This window comes from Macrotis lagotis, chromosome 1, assembly GCF_037893015.1.
Source record: "Macrotis lagotis isolate mMagLag1 chromosome 1, bilby.v1.9.chrom.fasta, whole genome shotgun sequence".
Classification (NCBI taxonomy): domain Eukaryota; kingdom Metazoa; phylum Chordata; class Mammalia; order Peramelemorphia; family Peramelidae; genus Macrotis; species Macrotis lagotis.
Window position 1 is genome coordinate 811973886 of NC_133658.1, and position 14286 is coordinate 811988171.

Here is a 14286-nt window from a genome sequence, read left to right on the forward strand (position 1 = left end):
CTAGCTGTATGGCCTTGGGCAAGCCTCTTAACCCCATTTGCCTTACAAAAACCTAAAAAAAAAAAAAGTAAATGCCATATTTCACTTTATTTCATTTTATTATTATACTACTCATGGGTAATAGGGGTTTTCATTGCTGTCATAAATAAGAAATTTTATATTGTGACCTTTGATAAGTTTTTGTTGGGTGAATGACCCAGAAGAGTTAAAAGGTTAGACATCCATGGTCTGGAGGAAATGTTCTTGAGGGGAATGGATAGAAGTCAGTAAGGCCAAAGTTCAAATTTGACCTAAGTCACTGCCTCTGAGACCCTACACAAGTCATATAACTTTTGTTTGCTTCAGTTTTTTCATTTGTCAAATGTGGATGAGAGTAACATCACTCACTAACCTCCCAGGTTTGTGGGGAGAATCAAATGAAACAATGTTTTTAAGTACCTCGTGTATATATATCTATATCCATATATATATATATATATATATATATATATATATATATATGTTTATATATATGTGTATTTACATGCTGCCTGTTTACTGTCACTGTCTCTGGCCTACTCTTTATACCCAGTTTAGAGGCTGGCTCAGTAAAAATTCTGTTAACATTTATTGGTGACAGCAGTTTTCTTAGAAAGTGATGGTGGTAAAAGAGAGAGCCTTCAACTTTCTGGTATCTGAATTGAGACGACCCACTGGTAAGGTCCAACTCCTGATCCACTCTCCAACAAGAGTCCTGGAATATTCCTTATCTTGAAAGTAGGAGTCAAACAAAGTCTGGGCCTTCAGGACTAACTTGACTTCTGCGTACTTGGACTTTGACTTTAAGGTGACATCTTGAGTTTCTCCACTGTTCCTCCCCTGGACACCCTCCAATTTTCTTCTGTACGGCTGCTGAAATGTGCCCAGCACAAAAAAGTACCTGGGAATTGGGGAGGATTGTTAGACCAGGTGGGCAGTTATGATTATCATCTCTGTTTATTTGGTTCTTTAAAGTTTGCAAAACACTCCACATATATTGCATTTCATTTCATAACAAATCTAGAACTTAGGTACTATTACACACTCTTTCTAGCAGAGGAAATTGAGGCAGATAAAGATTAAACAACCTATCTAGGTTCAGATACTAAGTTTCTGAAGCAAAATTTGAACTTGGCTCTTCCCTCAGCTTTGTGGTTAATAAGAGCACTGGATCTGGAGACGGGAAGAACTGGATTCAAATGTGACGACCTTTGACCCTCACTAGCTATGTGACCCCGGGCAAGTCATTTAACCTTCTTTGTCTCAGTTTCCTTATCCTTAAAATGAGCTGTAGAAGGAAGTGGCAAACCACTCCAGCATCTTTACCAAAAAAATTCCACCTGGGCTCATAAAGAGTCTACAAGGACTGAACAACTTCCTAATTCCAGGTTTTGTATACTGCCCATCTAAGTGTCTTTTGACCTGAGGAACCAGACAATTAGGTTTTACACAGGATTTGATATGCAGAAATGTAGCATGTTTATATACTGTTGCATTTTTTAGTAAAGTATTTTGTTATAGGCCGTACAATTCATGGATAATTTAAATGTGGTACTTTAATACTTTATGATCACAAAGCATATTTAACATAATTTATTTGATTCTTATAACAGTATCATGACATGGGCAGCCCCAAATACTCTTATCTGTATTTTATAGGTGACTGAACTGAAGCTTACCCTAGAATCATATTTTTTTTTTAGATTTTTGCAAGGCATTGGGGTTAAGTGACTTGCCCAAGGCCACACAGCTATGTAATTATTAAGTGTCTGAGGCCAGATTTGAACTCAGGTACTCCTGACTCTAGGGCCGGTGCTCCTAGATCATATTCTAAGCAAACTTTTGGCAGGAGAGAAGGACAGAAAGGTGAAAATCAGAGAAGGCAAGCAGGACTGAGTCTTAGAACTGGCCCATAACTGAGAAGTATCAGTGATTTAGTTTCATTGCCAGACCAATGTGTATCCCTTGTATGAGAGTCTCTAATGATAGGGAACTTGCTACCTCACAAGGTCATCTATTCCATTTTGGACAGTCTTAATTTTAATGAACTGAGATATATTTTTAAAAACTTTTTAAAATTCATTTTCCAATGAATATCTAAAGATATTCATTTTTACAAAGTTTTATCCCTCCCACCTTCCCCTCACCCCAGGTTAGCAAGCAGTCTGATACCTGATATAAGGTATACATGTGCAGCATGGGAGGCATTGGCACAGGACCACCCAGCTTGACCTGCCTTCTTCAGAGTGGGTGTTGTGCTCTATGAGCAAGGCAGAATTGGAGCAGCTCAAAGGAAAATTGAGATACATAAGTTTAGAGTAACTACCCCAGGTGATCACATGCACTATTTGTGTTGGACCTGTGGTAGAACATTCTGAGCTCTTTTCAAGCTGTTCAGCCACAGTTAGACACACAGTAACTCCTTTCTAATATAGGGATATGTTTTAGTTTTGTTAACAAAGGACAACAGCCAACCAATCACAGATGTACAATCATATATTTCCATATTAGTCATGCTGTGAAAGAAGAATCAGAACAAAAAGGGAAAACCACAAGAAGGAAAAAGCAAAAAACAGTTTAAAAGGTAAAAATAGTATACTTGGATCTGCATTCAAATTCTATACTTCTTTCTCTGGATGTGGATGTCATTTTCCCTTAATAGGTCTTTTAGAATTGTTTTTGATTTCTGTATTGCTGAGAAGCATTGAACAATGTTGCTGTTAAGATGTACAATATTCTAATTCTGCTCACTTCACTCAGTATCAGTTCATATAAGTACAGGTTTTTCTGAAATCTCCTTGAAATGTATGTCTTTAAAACCTCTGCCCATTGCTTTTCTACCCTTGGAACTCATTCCACAAATCTAATCTTTGCTCCGTATGAGAGTTCTTTGCCATCCCATCCAGCCAGCTTTCTTGGACTTGAATCTGCCCTATTGCTAACCTTGTTGTCATTTGGAAAAAGTACCCTTTGGAGAGAGAGAGATTGTGTGTGTGTGTGTGTGTGTGTGTGTGTGTGTGTGATCATACTGAAATCAGACCAGACAGGTCAAGAGGGATTTCATATACAGCATTTTATATTTGATTTTGAAGGTAATAAGGAATCATTTCTTTTATATGTAGAAAACAATGGAATTCAAAAGGAAATCAATTACAGTTAGCCCTTCCAAATGAGGGAGTTAAAGTTGTGGTATCCCCACAATCTGGAAAATAGGATCAAAATTTTTTGGCCCTGCCTCCATACCAGAGAAGGTTTGAATTTTTTCTTTTTCTTTTATGGGGTGTTAAAAGCATCTTATTGTAAAATTTGAGTTTATGATATTAAAAGATGAAATATGTTGATATTATTTAATACTGCATAGATATTTTATGTGTTTCTGAATTTCTAAACATCCATATTGTCTACTGCTTCTTCAAAACTTCCCAGAAATTCCCATTTAATTTTTATGGTGACCTATGATGGATCAAAACCATGATACAGAAACTAGTGATGTGGAAGAGATAGCTGTATATTATAATACCTTCACAGACTGCAAGAACTTCTGATTTAGAGGGAGTATATGATAAATTCAAACCTGGGTCTTTGTTGTTGTTTAGTTGTTTTCATTCATGTCTTACTCTTTGTGACCCCTTTTGGGGTTTTCTTGGCAAAAATGCTGGAATGGTTTTGCCATTTCTTTCTCCCAACTCATTTTGTAGATGAGGAAACTGGCAAACGGGAAAGGGAATTGCCAGGGTCATAGTAAATGTCTGAAGCAGTGTTTGAATCCAGGTCTCCTTTGACATCAGGGCTACTGCACTCCCTTGCTCCTATATCCCAACCTCTTCCCTGCTCAGATTACTATCAGTATAGGGATTGCAGGCCTTGCCAGTCCCAGAAAGCATTTCCTGATTTGACTGAACCATCAACAAGGCTCTAGGCCCTAGCCAGTACTTTGCTTATAATGAACATTCTTTTCCAAATCATATGCACAAGAGAATAGTGATTTATACCCTTGTTGCTGGGTTGAGAATGTGGGAAAACAAAATCTCATGGAGGTAGTGGTATTGCAAATGGAAATTAAAAATAGCTGAATTAAAGGAATTGGTTTTCTTGATCAGGAGAAAATGAATGTTTTACTTACCTGTAGAGGGCAGCTGGGTAATTTTGTATTGAGAAAAGAGTATATCAGTATCCTTTCTGAGCAGATACTAGTGTTGTTAAGGTCTGTTGCAACCTATTTCTCACTCTAAAGCTTGGCTCACTGGGGCCCTTTATTGGTTCCTCACTGACTAAGGGTATCTAGGTGGTACAATGGTTAGACAGGTGGGTCTTCTGTCAAGAAGATGCAAGTTCAAAGGAACATCAGATACATGACATTTAATGTGCATTTGCCTTGGTTTCCTCAATTGTAAAATGAGTTAAGAAAGACACCCACAAATAATATTTGTAAAGAACTTATTGTAATGCCTGGTGCATTCTAGGTCCTATATAAAATGCAAGCCTATTTTTGCTATTATTTTTATATTTTATATACATATATATATTATGATATTATGTTATACTATATTATATTAATTATATATCAGCACTTCTATTCCTGGCCTAAATTTTTCAGTATTCACCTTTGCCACTGGGAGTGGATATAGATGTTTTCTTTCTGTTCCTACTTGCTGAGAAATATATATTCCTTTAGGGTTTTTTGTTTTCTTCTGTTTATTATTAAAGTAGAGGTGAATATTCATGGGGGTTAGCCTTAAAAAAAGCAGGAAAATTTATAAGTTTTTTTCTTTTTTAAGAAAGATTTTATTTTGAGTTTTACGATTTTTCCCCTTAATCTTGCTCCCCCCCAACAGAAGGCAGTTTGTTAGTCTTTACATTGTTTCTATGGTATATATTGATCTAAGTTAAATATGATGATAGAGAAATCATATCCTTAAGGAAAAAAAGTAAAGTATAAGAAATAGCAAAATTACATAATAAAATACCTTTTTTTTTTTTTCAAATTAAAGGTAATAATCTTTGGTTTTTGTTCAAACTCCACAGTTCTTTCTCTGGATACAGATAGTTTTCTCCCTTGCAGATAGCCCAAAATTGTGCCTGATTGTTGCACTGATGGAATGAGCAAGTCCATTAAGGTTGATCATCACCCCCATGTTGCTGTTAGGCTGTACAATGTTTTTCTGGTTCTGCTCATCTCGCTCAGCATCAGTTCATGCAAATCCTTCCAGGCTTCCCTGAATTTCCATCCCTCCTGGTTTCTAATAGAACAATGACATACATATACCACAATTTGTTAAGCCATTCCCCAGTTGAAGGGCATTCACTTAATTTCCAATTCTTTGCCACCACAAGCAGGGCTGCTATGAATATTTTTGTACAAAAATTTAGAAGTTTTAAAGGATTTTGTCCATTCGCATTGGTCCTACAAACAAATGTTTAGGTAAAATAGGTCTTAATGTGTCTTAGTTCATCTTTTCATGCTTGATTGAAGAATCTCTGACTTCAGATCTCATCTCTGACTTCAGATCTCATCTCTGACTTAAGATCTCATTTCTGGAGGCAGTCAGCCCCAACCTATTAGAATCTGGATCAGACTGTTTGTAGCAGAGATAGGATGAGTTTGGCAATACTTCTAAGCAAGTGTCCCATTCTCTTTGAATCTGCTTTTCTGCCTCAACTCTAGCTGTGGGGAGTGATAGACTTGTAGTAGTTTTCTTCTTTATATGACTACCCTAGTGAGTTGTCAGCCTGGGATTCAAATTTAGAAACTACTTGTAAATTGCCTCCCTTGTACTTGGTCTTTATGGTTGTGTACACCTTGGTTCCTGTCCTTATCTTTTAGTTCACTAGATGAGAAAGACTCTTATCTTTCTGCCTTCCATAAATTTCTGTCCCTGGGCTTAAATGTTCTGTCCAGATATAAAACCTTTCTCCCTTCACTAAACACCTCCTGGCTAGAGAAATCATTTCTCAACTTTGACTAGTCCTTTGCTCCAATTGGTTTACCTAAAACAACTTCTCTAGCAAGATACTATTTTTGCTTGTGTGCTTTGTGATACAATTAGCTTTTTTTAAAGTCCCTTGATTGATACCTGGTACCTCCTTTCTGGAAGTTGTGAAGGTAAAGGCCATGTGCCCATGTGTCTCCCTACAGGTTTTCTTAACACAAGTGATTCCATCTTTGAAATTAATCCTTCAATGCATTCAAAATGATAAGACATGTGAATGTTTTGACAAGTACCTGAAATGAAAAGATACTCTTCTTTCTCTTTGTACTTAAAAAAACTCTCCCCCCCCCCTTATTCTTTGCTATTAGGCTAATATAACAGGCAGTGTTTGTCTTAATCTATAAAATAACAAAATTCTACAACATGGCTGAAATGCAGAGTAAGCTCATTTGAAAAGTCAATGCAAATAAAGACTAACTATTGATCATTAGACATAAATTCTTCAAGCCCAGTTAATACAGAGCAGCTTTCTTAAATCACCCTAAGGCTATGTGGTTGTATTTTCTATATTATAAAAATAATGAACATTTTTTATTGACTTGTCTTTGAGAGTGTGAGCTGTGATTTTTTTCCTAACCACTTTGGCCCGGATCATATATGCCTTTCCTGCTGTTATCCCTCTTCCTGAGATTGGCAACCCCAGATGCAATTAAGGCCCCCTAATATGTTGAATTCCTTTTTGGGGGGTGGGGTTAAAATGGGCATCCTGTGAGGTTCTTCCTGAGATGTCCCTGGTTCATTGGCTCTACTGGGAAAAGGAACACACCCTGGGACACATGAAATAATTGACAGCTTTGTTTTGCCCAGCTTTGCACCAACCATCTCTCCATATTCAGTTTAGTGAGTTTCTCCTTCCCTTCCTAGGGGACTAACTCTCCAAGAATCCCCTTGAAAAGATAATACTCAAAAGTTTGTAGTAATTGGAGCAGGAAGAGCCCCTGCTGATCTTTTAGTCCAATCCCCTTGCTTTATAGATGAACAAAATGAAGCCTGGAAAGTGTAAATGACTTGCTAGACCACAGACCTAGGATTTAAGCCCATGTTTCCTGACTCCAAATCCAAAGGTAGTACTCTTTTTTCATGAAACAATGCAGGATTGATCAACATTTAAAGGAATTTAGAGGCAGAAGGAATCTTACTGTAAATAACAATAGTTCCTTCTGTCAATGAAGATAATGACATGGGGTCACTGAAGACAGCAATGGATAAGACCAACTGAAGGAATAACCTTTTCCCTAACTTTTTATTTTGGCCTGTAGAGGCACTGATTTTAAAAATCACGGAATCATGCAGTCAAAATCATGAAAAGGACCTCTGAAGGTCATATAACTGAACAAAACTGTCCTCTACAGTTTTCCTGACACACAACAATCATTGCTTGAAAATCTCAAGTGAGAAGAGACCCATTCCTGCCCAAAGTAGCCCATTTCACTCTGGGATAGCCTTACTTAGAAATTTCTTTCTTCCATTGAACTCATGTCTGCATTTCTGTAACTTCTTCCCTTTAGTCTTGGGATTTTAGGAGAGAGGAAGGAAGGAACAAAGGGAGTAAGTTTCTCATTACTGAAGGTCGTTAAATGGAAATTATATACTTCCTCTGACTAGAGTTAAGACATATGTGAGGTTAATGTAACTTCAACCCATTTGACTTCATTTGTGGGGAGAGGAGGTGAACTATTACTAGGTGCTAATAAAACTTCAAAGTATAAGTGTGTGTGTGTGTGTGAGTGTGTGTGTGTGTGTGTGTGTGTGTGTGTATGTATGTGTATCTCAGTCCCTGAGATTGAACCTCTTCCCCTAGTCCTAAAATTATAAGGTCTAGGATTGCTTTTTCAGTGTCCATCATTTATTCCTGCAGACTTTTGTGACTTGTTTTCCTGGCCAAGACAGCCTAATGGTATTCCTGTGAATCTGATTTTAACTGGGTAATGTTTGGTGTGGGTACTTTAATTTCATGCATTATAAAACTTCTTTAGGGAAATCCAAGGCTACTCTGAAGAGATCCATACAGGAAAAAGACAAATAGATGAACAGTGTGTGTGTGTGTGTGTGTGTGTGTGTATATATATATATATATATATATTTATATACACACACATATATATATATATCACTCAAATTATGATTTAACTGAGCATGAGCATAGGAGATGGAAAAGGAGAAACCACAGAGCTAGATCTCAGTGATGTTCCCTGTAGACTAGGGGTTCTTAACCTTGGGTCCATGAATTTGTTGTTATTTAATTTTTAACAACTATTTCAATATCCTTGTTTTCTTCTGTAATCCTTTGCATTTTTTTTTTTTTTTTAGGTTTTTGTAAGGCAATGGGGTTAAGTGATTAAGTAATTATTAAGAGTCTGAGGCAGACAAATTCAGGTTCTCCTGACTCCAGGGCCAGTGCTTATTCACTGCTGCCTTTAATCCTATGCAATTTTTATGCATTTTAAAATTTATTCTGAGAAGGAATACAGACTGTTGAAAGGGTCTATGATGGAAAAATGATTTAGAATCCCTTTATAGAGTCTATCAACCAAGTCATTTAACCTCTCGGTTCTGTAAAGAACTTTCTTTTTAAAAATTTTTTTTCTTTTTTTTCCCTTTAGTTTTTTTTTTTTTTGCAAGGCAATGGGGTTAAGTGGCTTGCTCAAGGCCACACGACTAGGTAATTATTAAGTGTCTGGGGCCAGATTTGAACTCAGGTACTCCTGACTCCAAGGCCAGTGCTCTATCCACTGCGCCACCTAGCCACCCTCCCCCAAATTTTTTTCTTTAGAAAGATTTTATTAATTTTGGGTTTTATAATTTCCCCCCATTCTTTCTTCCCTCCCTCACCCCAAAGAAGGCATTCTGTTAGTCTTTACATTGTTTCTATGGTATCCATCGATCTCATTTAAATGTGTTGAGAGAAAAATCATAACCTTAAGGAAAATATATGAGATCAAAATTACATAATAAGATAATTTTTCCCCTAAATTGAAGGTAATAGTCTTTAGAACAACTTTCTACGAATAGAAATTGTTGAGAAGAAGATGATATGCAATGGTGAAAGGTGATTCATCTGTATCAATGAAAGGGATTCACTGTATCAATGAAAACATGACAAGTAAAAATCTCTCTATATTTAACCTAATGTTTTAGTTGTTTAGAACCCTAATTTGGCCACTCAATGTGCTAGTTTTCTCTCTATAAGCTTAATGTCATCTGCAAATTTGATTAGAATGCTAATCGTGCCTTTATTTAGGTCACTGAGAAAAATATATGGTGTCCCCAACATTTGTTATAGTTTTTAATGTTAGTAGAATTTTTTTTTTTTTTTAGTTTTTGCAAGGCAAATAGGGTGAAGTGGCTTGCCCAAGGCCACACAGCTAGGTAATTATTAAGTGTCTGAGACCAGATTTGAACTCAGGTACTCCTGACTCCAAGGCTGGTGCTCTATCCACTGCGCCACCTAGCCGCCCCTTAACATTCTTTTTTCAAAAATTTATTTTGATAACTTTGCAAGCAGTGATCCAATATTAATTTAAAAAATTTTTTTACTGTAAGACAATAGGGCTAAGTGATTTGCCCAAGGTTACACAGCTGGGCAATTATTAAGTGTCTGAAGCTGTATTTGAACTCAGGTCCTCTTGATTCCAGGGCTGGTGCTCTTATCCACTGCGCCACCTAGTTGCCCCCATTTTCTTTTTTTTTAAATAAGGTTTTGAGTCCTTCCAAGTGTTTCTCCCTCTCTGCCTACCTTCCCTTCTCCATAAGACTATAAGCAAATTAATGGAGGTTATACATGTACAATCATGTTAAACATATTTCCACATAAATTATATTGTGAAAGAAGAAATAGAAGAAAAGTTAAAAAACCACGATCTTTTGATATGCATTTAGACTCCATAAGTTATTTCTCTGAATGAGGATAGCATTTTCCATCTTGAGACTTTTTGAATTGTTTTGGATTTATATTGCTTGAGAAGAGCTAAGTCTAGCAGAGTTGATCATAACTATATTACTTTTACTTGTATATAATGTTCTCCTGGTTCTGCTCACTTCACTCAGCATCAGTCCTTGTAAGTCTTTCCAGATTTTTCTGAAATCTGACTGCTTATCATTTTTTAGCACAATAGTATTCCATTACATTCACATACCATAATTTGTTCAGCTATTCCCCAATTGATGGGCATTCCTTCAATTTTCAATTCTTTGCTTCTACAAAAAAAGCTGTTATAATATTTTTGAACATGTAGGTCCTTTTTCCTTTTTTAATGATCTCCTTGGGATACAGTTATTGCAATTCTAAATGATCAAAGCTTAAAACTACACTAAGACTTTGGGAACACCCCATATTAAAGCTTAGTATTGAGTTTGGTATTGGGTCTTAGAACACTTGAATGATGGCTGTCCTAGTTTTTAAGATGCCTAATTGTATTATTGTTTAGTGTGATACAATCTATCTTTTTTATTTTTAATTTTTTTTATTTTTGCAAGTCAATGGCGTTAAGTGGCTTGCCCAAGGCCACACAGCTAGGTAATTATTGAATGTCTGAGGCAGGATTTGAACTCAGGTACTCCTGACTCCAGGGCCAGTGCTCTATCCACTGTGCCACCTAGCTGCCCCAATCTATCTTTTTTTAAAAGAAGAATTTGGGATACCTTATCAAAGTCTTCAGTAAAGTCCAATTAAACAATCCTTATAACATCTTCCTTGTATATCAGTGGAATAGGTCCCCCCCCCCAAAAAAAAAGAAATAGCATTAGTCTAATAATTACCATTTTCTTTCCTAGACTATTTCTTTAATGATCTGGTCTGAAACTTTTCCAGGAATCAAAGTTAAATTCCCTGGCCTACAGTTTGTAGATGTTGTTCTCTCCCTTTTCAAAATCAAGATAATATTGACCTTTATCTGGTGGTACTCCTGTTGTTGCTTCAAAATATCCCCGTAGTGTCTAAGCAATCATATCAGGCAATTTCTTCAGTAAGTTTAAGGGCAGCTAGGTATTCTCTTGGTATGTCTTTAATTTTCTGTTAGACTTCCCGGGGCGGAGCCAAGAAGGCAGCGTGAAGCTAACATGCTCCCAAGAGCTTTTCCCTACCAAAGATAAACAAAGCCTCTACTCTGGCATTCATATACAGATCCCACCAAGAAAAAGAGAACATTCAAAGTTTTCAACTGTAGACATTGTGGAAGATCTTCAGTGAAGGTCTGTCTCTTTAGGGAGAAAGGGGAATTAAAGTCCAGGAGGTGGGAGAGCAGAAAAGTCAGTGAGAGACTTTTAAAAACCACAGTGCAATAATACCATTCCCAACAGCTTAACAACAACAACAGAAGCTAGATAGCAAGCCAGCAGAGAGGACTCCAGTCCAAACAAAGTCTGAACTCTGAGAACAATGGGGTAAAAGACAGGACTGGGTCAGGAACAAACCACTGTTAAGTCAGAACCTGGACATAAAGGAGGAAACAAAAGCTCTGCAAAGGCAAGGCTGGACTTCATAGGTAACATCTTGGCCAATGGCAGCCCCAGCAAAAAAAAAAAAAGCTTGGATCTATTCTCCCTGTGCCTCAGGAGCAGAGCTAAAACAACAAAGAGGAACAAAGAAGCTAAAAGATGCTCACTATAGAAAACTACTTTACAGACAAAGAGGATAGCAATGCCATGTGTGAAGAAGAAAACAGTGAAAAATCATTCACAGGGGAAGTATCAAAACAGTCTATAAATTGGACTAAAATACAAAAGCTCATCATAGAGCTTAAAAAAGAATTTAAAAACCAAAGAGGAGAGGAAGAAGAAAAATAGAAAATAGAAATGAAAGTTATGCAGGAAAATTATGAAAAATTGACCAAAGAAATAAACTCCGTTAGAAGTAAATATAACCAACTGGAAAAGGAAATACAGAAGCTAATTGAGGAAAATAAAACACTAAAAATTGGAATTGAACAAATAGAAACCAATGAATCTACAAGACTAAGATTCCATCAAGCAAAGTTAAAAAGTTGAAAAAATTGAAGAAAATGTAAAGAACCTTTTTAGGGAGAATGAATGACCTGGAAAATAGATCCAGGGGAGACAATCTACAAATCATTGGATTAGTAGAAAGCCTGGATCAAGAAAAGAACCTGGAAAACATCATGCAGGAAATTATAAAGAAAAACTGACCAAATCTACTAGAACAAGATAACAATATAACCATTGAAAGAATCCTCAGAACCCCTCCAGAAAGAGACTCCAGGATAACAACTCCAAGGGCTGTACTAGCCAAATTCCAAACTCCCAAATAAAGGAGAGAATTTTGCAAGAAGCAAAAATTCAAATACAAAGGAAGCACAATCAGACTCATATAGGACCTATCAGCCTCAACACTGAAGCATCTGAAGAATTGTAATAGCATATTTTAGAGAGCAAAAGACCTGGGATTACAATCCAGAATGTACTACCCTGCAAAATTCACCATATATTGTCAGGGAAAAAGATGGATGTTCAAAGGAATAGAGTATTTCTAGAATTTCCTGACACAAAGACCAGAAATGAATTACATATCAAATATACAACTCAAGAGTTGCATTAGAAAAAGGCAAATGAAAAGGGGAAGGAAAAAAAAACCAAGTGTAATTTAATTTAACAACAAACATCAGGAGTACTTTCATTGGGTACAGTTGAGATTCATCTGCAAACAAGTACCAACTCAGAGCTGGCTTGGGATAGCATGTGAGCTAGAGCTCTCAAGTCAACAAACATCTGAATGAGGTTCTTCTGGATTTCTCATCCAGATAAGTTATACTTTTGTGGTTTTTATTGCCAAAGATGTCCTCTAGTTTACATTGGATTATTCTTGTCATCATCAAATCATTTTAAAAATAAATGTCAGATAAATTCAGTGATAAAATGTTGTCTTAAATTGTGTCTCCAATCCCCATCCAAAAAAAAGCTACACTATTTTGAATGTTTCTATGCAATCATTTTGGCACTGACCCTCTGTTACTCAAAATACCACTTTATAACAAGGTCATATTTATCCTAATGTCCTTTTTTTATTTATTTAAGGCAATGGGGTTAAGTGACTTGCCCAAGGTCACACAACTAGGCAATTATTAAGTGTCCAATTCCAGATTTGAACTCAGGGCCTCCTGACTCCAGGGCCAATGCTCTATTCACTGTGCCACCTAGCTGCAAAAAAGCACTGTCAATGCCTAATACAAACAATTATCTGATTTTTCCACCATGTCCTCCCATACCTCTCTACCATTTAAACAGGCACATGCATGCACACACACATACACAGAGTCAAACCTCCACTTTTTAGCTCTTTAACTTGCCAAAAACAAGTCAGAGGTTAATTAAATCCTGGAAAGAAAGGCTTATTGATAGCTTCCATCAAGAAAAGACTGTTTTAACTCCTCCCTTATGAGAGAAATAGATCATATAAGTTTTAAGTTTGTTCTTATAGGGAGCTTTACTGGGGAGGAGATTGAGGTAGGAGTGAGGTTATAAATACTATGTAGCCAAAGGGGGACAACTAAGGCCATTAAAATGACTCCCATCTGATATCAGTTAGACCTTGGTCAAACTTATGCTCATTTTGTAAAAAAAAAAAAAAATGACTTTTAATCCCCTCCTGCCTTTCTTTCCTTATCTTCTTTTCAATCTTTTTTTTTTAGGTTTTTTCAAGGCAAATGGGGTTAAGTGGCTTGCCCAAGGCCACACAGCTAGGTAATTATTAAGTGTCTGAGACTGGATTTGAACCCAGGTACTCCTGACTCCAAGGCCAGTGCTTTATCCACTTTGCCATCTAGCCGCCCCTCAATCTTCTTTTCTTCTATTTATATATGATCTGCTCCAGACACTTGTTTATTCTCATGATAAGTCTTTTCTAAAGTCTAGCTACTGACTGGGTTCCCAAAGCATATTAACAAGGGCAGGTATGGGAGACTATTAATAACTTGGATGAGAGAAGTGAAAAAAGTTGGAACCATGTAGGGAACCAGTTAATGAGTGGAAGGTCCATTTACCCCATTTCTCTGATGAGGAAGTGATCCTGGGGGTTTGGTTGAGATGTGTACTGAAGCCCTGTTTATGTCCTACAAATGAAGTATGCTCAATAGTAGGGAGTATGTGGTACAAGTGGACTGTCATATCCTCTATTTGGTATGGCAGATTATGCACCTGTGTCTCCAGCTCAACACAGACTGTCAGCTGCTCTAAGACAGCTGCCAGATGTTTCTGACTCTACCTGTTTCTGTTGGTTCTTTGCCATTTCCTGCAAAAAATGCTATGGATGCCCTAAAGAGGGGGC